The 7,786-nt window shown below is 35.4% G+C and overlaps 1 long non-coding RNA gene across 2 annotated transcripts; it reads right to left on the bottom strand.

The window, feature by feature from the left end:
- Positions 1-1,270: 1,270 nt before the first annotated feature.
- Positions 1,271-4,882, bottom strand: LOC127947303 (uncharacterized). 2 transcript variants are annotated; one of them, XR_008151269.1, is made up of 3 exons: positions 4,690-4,882; positions 4,476-4,535; positions 1,271-1,638 (listed from the first exon to the last, which is right to left on the bottom strand). It is a non-coding gene; the product is annotated as an uncharacterized LOC127947303 (long non-coding RNA). The 2 variants fall into 2 exon arrangements; XR_008151270.1 differs by having other exon boundaries at positions 4,744-4,882.
- Positions 4,883-7,786: the final 2,904 nt, after the last annotated feature.

Below are 7,786 nucleotides of genomic sequence, written 5' to 3'. Positions count from 1 at the left end.
TCAAAGCTGTCATCACCTGCTCGTATGAATGAATGTGGACTGTGTGTTACAGTGATTTATCGTGGGTTAGCAGAGGTGACTGTAGCGTGGCCTCGAGAGGCTTTCTGCCCAGAATGCATCAGAAGCACCTGTAAGATTATAAATCACTGCATTTCATTACATTTTCAGCGGTCACTGTTCTAGAGGCATTTTTAGAATTTAACCCCCTCCAAAGTAAAAAAAGACCACCAATTATTTTCAAAATGTTAACACACCCAAAGAATATTTTACATTTTGTTGATTTTTTAAAACGTGTTATATTTTATTCTATTAGGTTCAATTAGTACTACTGTTTTTTTATGCATTTATTTACTTTGTTCCTTTATTTATTGTAATATTTATCTTTTCATTTTAATTAGGTTTAATTCAAAATGCATTTTCTTATTTTTATTTATTTTTCATTTTTAACAGGTTTGTTTAATTTTTTTAGTATGTTAAATTCAAATTGTATAATTTTTATTTACTCATTGTACTGAATCAGTTATTTAATCAGTTTATTGTTTTTTTTTTCAAATGAGTGTTATTTTAATATGTTAAATTCAATTGCATTACCGTTTGTTTTTCATTTTTAATATATTTGGATATATTTTATTTTTAATAGGTTCAACTTAAATTTTTATTAGTTTAAATTAATTATTTAGTTAATTAGTAAATTTTTGGGGTTTATTTTTGTATTTATTTTAAATCAACCTGATTTTCTATTATTATTATTATTATTTATCTCTTGAATGCAATACTGTAGTCCACACACACTGAAGTGTTTCGGTTTGCAGATGGGTTTCATTTGGTTCAGGTGTGTTATTTATTTGTTTGTTGTCATCTTGAGGTGATTGGTGTGACGTGATCCAGATGGATATCTTTAAATAAGCCTTTCCCGTTTCGTGGAAAGAGCCGCTTTTGAAGGCAGGCCGTGATTATAGAGTCGTTTATAAAGAGTCAGGAGACAGGGAACAAACATACAGCTGCAGCCGTGCAAATAAAACACAAGATAACAATAATTATGCCTTATGCAATTACTGTTTCGTGTGATTAGGGTGTGTGTGGCCATATGGAAGCTTACCGTGGAAGTCTAGATTAATTCTAATGAATGAACACACACACACACACACACACACACACACACACACACACAATAAGAACAGCACTTATAGCTGTGAAAACACAAATTCCTCAGGTGCTCACTGTTCATAATCACGGTTGATCAAATATGACTTCATAAAGATCAAAGCTTTTCTCTCATACTTCTGTATTTAATCATTCAGCAGTACAATCTTCAGATGTTTACAGCAGTCATCATCAGTCTGTTTAACACTTACACTAAATATTAATCCACATCATTTTCTGTCTGACAGCGTCTGAAACTCAGCGGAACGCCTTTAATGTTCAGGAAACATTGAGTAGAGAATAATATACATCAGCAGCATCTTCAAGATCTTTATTAAAAAAACAAACATGTGTAAAGAGGCTTTGGTGGAAGATTCGATATTTGGATCACAGCAGCATCGCTCATGTCAGTGACAAGTCTAATTAATCATGTGCACTAATGAGGGTGTGTTAAAATCACAGCCACGGGCGGAAACAGATCACAGAGCAAATTAACTGAAAGAGAGAGAGAAACAATGCTTTATGTGCTTCAGTAATCTGTAGGCTATCTTGCATTGATGCACATCACTGGTGTGTGTGTGTTTATTGAAGTGTGTGTCCTGTGAGAACGCATGCATGCATTTGTGTGTGAGCACAGCTTTAAATAAACTTGATTTGGTCTGCACAAGGTTTCATTGTTGTTATCTCACTATTTAACAGCTGTTTGTTTCTTACAAACATATCTTTTGTCTTCTCCAGATGTTAACTGATGGACTGGTGTGCGGCGATCTTTTTTAATCAGCTGTTTGGACTCTCATTCTGACGGCACCCATTCACATCCATTGTTGAGACACTGATGCAATGCTACATTTCTGAAGACACTTATTATTTAAAAATTCACGGCCAACTTGCATATGGTGCAAAACATTATTTTCAGTCCAAACTAATGCGAGCAATCATTTATTGAAACCTGCATAATGTGCATAAACATAAGCCATATGTGTGTTAAACTGCAAGATTACCTTTCTGTTAGATACACGAAACACATGCAGCAGTTTTCAATCTTTTTCAATATTGCTACCATAAAACACTGAGGTCATCTGCCCGGAAATGACTTTAAAGGGACAGTTCACCCAAAAATGTAAATTAACCCATGATTTACTCACCCTCAAGCCATCCTAAGTGTATGACTGTCTTCAGTTAGATGAATCCAATCAGAGTTTTATTAAAATTGTCCTGGCTCTCCATAGCTTTATAATGGAAGTGAATGGGTGTCATTTTTAAACAGTCCAATAAATCCCATCCATCCATCATAAAAAGTGCCTCGCGTGGCTCCGAAGGGTGAATAAAGGCCTCCTGTAGCAAATCAATGTGTTTTTGGTAAGAAGAATATCAATTTTTAAAAATATAAACTGCGTTTCTGGATTCGTCGTAAGCTTCTGCAACGTTAATGCAAGCTAGAGGATACGGTTTATAAAAAGTTTTAAATAAGGATGTTTTTCTTACAGGCCTTTATTCACCCTTCGGAGGCACTTTTTACGATGATATGATTCGATATAAACGATCTCAAAGCAAACCATGACACTAACACAGGCTAATTTCCCACATCTGGTTGTTGTAACTGCATTAAGCAGCCTCAGCACCAAACTAATTCACTTTAGCAGAGGAATAAAAAACTGCAATCTTTAAAAACCCAATATCAGCCGTTATGAATCCGAGTCGCTCACAAACAGGAAGCCGAACAGAGCTAAATGGATCTGGCATGAAGCTTACAAACCATTTAAACCAACAATCCCTGGGAAATTAATCAGGATTTGCATCTGATAAACCGCTTGCCAGATATATGCATTCAACGCTCTTTTGCGAGCTGCATTATTATATACCAACGTGTTATCGATGCCAATATTGAAGCACGGTTTGAGCCGAGCCAGAAGCATCTGAACGGAGATAAGAGAGGTCAAACTAGCATTTTATTCAGCAGCACAATCTAAACCTGCCATGACATTTAGACGCCGAATGAGAAAAGATCCATCCACCGGACAGAGCGAGGGGAGACATAGAAAGGGGTTTTTAACCAGACTGTCAGTTTCTAAAAATACAAATAATGCACGAGTAAGCCTCTAACATTTCTTCAGCATCCTCTGCGTATAAAACCAAAGGGAATGTGTTTTAGTTTTGGCTGAGGAAAGCTTGACATGTATACACGATCAAAATACACACTATTTAATTGTATTAGCACGCATTTCTAGTCTTATTAGGAATGATTCATCATGCATATTGGCACGATTTGAAGAATAATTCATGTCTGTAGCACACAATATGACCAGATTTGACATTTGGCTTCGCAAATGCCTTTAATAAGCCAAATAAGCATTAGCGTTTCTTGCCATCAAAATCGACAGAAAGCAGGAAGACAGACACAGACATATTGAAAATAACTTCCTAAAGAGGATCATATATTTTTAGCAAAGTGCTGGTGTTAATGATGTAAATCTCCTATTTGTGTTTTTTCTGTCCCATTCAATCTAACAGATTGAAACTAGCCAGCTAGGCTAGCATTAGCCACTAAACGTCAACTTTAGGCTGTAAGGTCATCCCGGAGACCACCGGTTGCTCTCTAATCTAATAGAGCGGCTCGATTCGATTAAAAAGGCGTTTGTGTGCACTGAGCACATGTAAACAGGAGACGCAGCGAGGACTTATTAGTGCATTAATTTGTTTTCCATGGGAAATCTGCAAGCTGTAACGCAGTGATGAGGAACGAAACTGACTGATGTCTGCTATCCGAGAGCGATTCACTGAAATACTAGCCTTGATTCATCGTTTTCTGCCGTTTTGATGTATACTTTCGATTCCTTCTGCGTTTCAGCTGACGCATGGATTTCATATTTGCTCAGTGACATAGAAACCTAGTTAAATTAGATTGACCATACGAATACAAAAGGGTTTCATCTGCAGAAATTAGATTTCATTTCCGTCATTTAAGGTGAGAACATTGAGGAAATATATTCATCATAGCCTGGCATGAGGTGATGGACAGCTCAGAGAAATTAAGAGATGAGATTGTGTGCATGAAAGAGAGAGAAAGATGGACTGGGAACAAAGGGAATGATCGCTGGTCTCTGAAGTCTCCAGACAGTCAGCGTCCCTCGTGTATAACTCAAACACGTTTAACCATCCGCCTGCTGTCCGCTCGACTCAGAAACAGCTCACATATTGGTTTCTTTTCATTCTTTAACATGCACCATGCTTTATTTAGGAGACTGTGGGCTGTGATGTGCTAAAGTCAAGAAGAATAAGACTCCGCTCTCCTTGTATTTACGTGAAATTGACAAAGTAATCAAACAACTCACCGACTCAGATATTATCAGCGTCTGACACAGTTGAAATGACGATCGGTGAAGGTTCATCTCCTGAAATCAGATATCCGAAAACAAGGTGATTATAATATATATATATATATATATATATATATATATATATATATATATATATATATATATATATATATATATATATATAAATCAGATTCTAGATTAAGGGACATATTTGAAAGTGCACAGAAACCTTTTGAAAAGGTCAGCATGGCTGTGGTTATCAGAGATGGTTTCTGACATTCACCTGTCTGTAGTTTAGCAATGCAGATGAGTCCGATCTGATCACCAGCAGATCACAGAACAGGAATCCTCCGATCTGGACCTCGAGATCCACTTTCCTGCAGAGTTGAGCTCTAACCCTAATCAAACACACCTGAGCAAGACAATCAATGTCTGTGGGATGATCACAGACAGGTGAGTTTGATCCGGGTTGGAGCTAAACTCTGGGAAAGATTCGAGGAACCCTGCTGTAGAATATATGTGATTTAAAAAAAACAAAAAAACAAGACCTTTTGTACTATAAGTCCAGTGTAAAAGGTCAATTTCCATTCTCTCTGAGTTCCTGGAGCACAGAAGCATTCATCAGTATCACAGATATATCTGTAGCAATAGCCAACAGTAGATTGTATGGGTCCAAACTATAGATTTCTCTTATATGCCAAAAATCATGAGGATATTAAGTGAAGATCATGTTCCATGAAGATATTTTGTGAATCTCCTACTGTAAATATATCACAACTTCATTTTTGATTAGTAATATGCATTGCTAAGAATTCATTCGGACAACTTTAAAGATGATTTTCTCAATATTTAGATTTTTTTGCTCCCTCAGATTCCAGATTTTTTTTGCAAACCTTACATCAATGGAAAGCTTGTTTATCCAGCTTTAATATGATGTATAAATCTACATTTCGAAAAATGAACATTATGACTGGTTTTGTGCTCCAAGGTCACATATATTTCCCTGTTGATCGCTTTAAGTATTTTAACTTTTTGCACTTTCTTGATTTATGGAAACCTTGTAAAACTGATTTCTGTCATTGTGCTGCGAGATCACGACGCGCTGAACCTTTTATGTTTAACTTAAAGCATTGCATTTAAGGTTTGTTCAGTTCATGCACTGACTGGGAATCAAACCCAAAGTTTAAAGTTGTTCTATACCTCCTTTATCTTGCACAGAGTCACAGGATTCAATAGGTCTTACGATATGGTTTCTGAGGGAGCTTTAGTATAATATAAGGTTAAAATGTTTTATAAATGTATGATTATTTATCAGAAGTTTAATAGTTTTTTTTTGTATCATTAAAATACTTGTATCATGTTTTAGTATTATGCAACAGTTAAATACATGTACTTTGTATCATGTGCTCAATTAAGTTCTTCATGTACAATTTGCACAAAGTGAATATGTGAGGCAAGTTTTGTTTTGAAAATGTAGGAATATTTTGCATTAGTTGGATTTATTTACTTTGCATCACTCAAACTTAACCGGTTGACTGTATTTGCATAATCACTATCCGTGACCTTTATTTGAATGATTCTTGTGGCAGGACTGAGAATGTAAGATTCACTTGCATGCATGGATATGAACTGCTGTCTAACACATTTCTAACAATGCATCAGTTCGACCTTGTGAAGTGTGTGTATGAATATTCAGCTCTTCAGTCAAACATCAAGCTCTAAACAAGCAACAGAGCATCCCCAGACCTCTGAAGTGAATATCTAGACACACAGAGAGCCAGACCAACAAACCAACAGGAAGTAAGAGGCAGAAAGCTCATTTAACGCTGGTCACTCACCCCCCTGTAACCTGAAGGGTTCCTCCTGCTGTATTGTACTGTAGGGAGATTAAAAGGAGAACAAATGAGACCGAAAACAAAAATTGCATCGGATGAGGTGATGTAAACCTACAGCATAAAACAATAAACGGTGAACCTTCATGCTTAATATACTGAAATATATTTTAAAATGTATTTTAGTGGCAGGAAAATATATTTCTAATCTCACCTGTATTTTGCAGCCACTAAAATTATAAATTATAGACGCTTTTCCTCAGATGTGACATCTATTCAGTGTTATTTTAGCATTCATGAGATACTATTTAAAAAAAAAAAAATTAATTTGATTTTACTTTTATATTTTCTACTTTCATGTTAATTTTATAGTCTGAGCAATTATTTTTTTTGTCACATATTATTTTGAAAATTTTTTATATAGATTGTATTTATTATTTATATAGTTTTTGTTAGATTAGTATGTCAACAAAAATTTTGCCTTTGGAAAATACAATATTTTATTACATTTTTTAACATTTATTTTATTTCATTGGAAATATTATTTATTTATTTATTTTTAAACCCCAATGTGAATGTTTTCTTGGGTTTTAATACAGTATATGGAATTAATATTTATTTTTGGCCAATTGTATTTATGTATGTATGTGTGTGTGTGTGTGTGTGTGTTTTTGTTTGTGCTATATTCAGCAACACCCTTTCTAATGCTGATAAGGACAATTTATATCCATATACCCAAAACAGTATCATAAATTAAATTTATGCATTCAGTTTTTATGCACATCAATTGTTTCATGTGTTCCCAGGGAATTGAACCCCCATCTTTGCGCTTGATCGCACAATGCTCTACCAATTGAGCTACAGGAACACAGAGAGGAAGATGTTCAAATATGAGGAGTCTGAGCTCCAGTTCTTGTGAAAGGCTCGAAACGCTCCTGTCTAAATCTCTCCGAGTGTGAAACTTCAGGGAATGTTCAAAGAAACTTCCAGAGCCGTGGGAAGACATCGAGGACATCTCGCTGACGTCGCACCCGAGCTAATGATCTCAAATCTGACTCTCAGATGCACAAAAGACATGTGAAGCGTCACACAGACACTTCTGGACACGTGGATTTACTGAGGAACATCCACAGCTGGAGGAAGAAGAGACAGAAGAGGAAGAAGCATGGCCTGAAATCACCCAATCAGAGTCACATTACCAACTTTACAATGATTCCTTTCCTCAACTCACTGCTGCAAAATTAAGGATCTGACATTTGATGTTTTCAAGTGAACATCAGATTCTGACGAACGTAAACAGTGAGTTTATATATGTGTGATTATTTTTATACTGTTATTTATAAATCTCAATAGGTTGACAGTGCAGGAGAGTGGAGAAAAAAAAGCTTATGCATAAATTTAAAACTCCATTTTTAAAAATCTTTTTCCACACGGTTTTTCAGTCATTTCACATAAGGAAATTAATATATCATTATTATTATTATTATTATTATT

The sequence above is a fragment of the Carassius gibelio genome, chromosome A25 (assembly GCF_023724105.1).
Source record: "Carassius gibelio isolate Cgi1373 ecotype wild population from Czech Republic chromosome A25, carGib1.2-hapl.c, whole genome shotgun sequence".
Classification (NCBI taxonomy): Eukaryota; Metazoa; Chordata; class Actinopteri; order Cypriniformes; family Cyprinidae; genus Carassius; species Carassius gibelio.
Note: the sequence above shows the minus strand (reverse complement) of the source record. Positions and strands in the feature narration are given on the sequence as shown.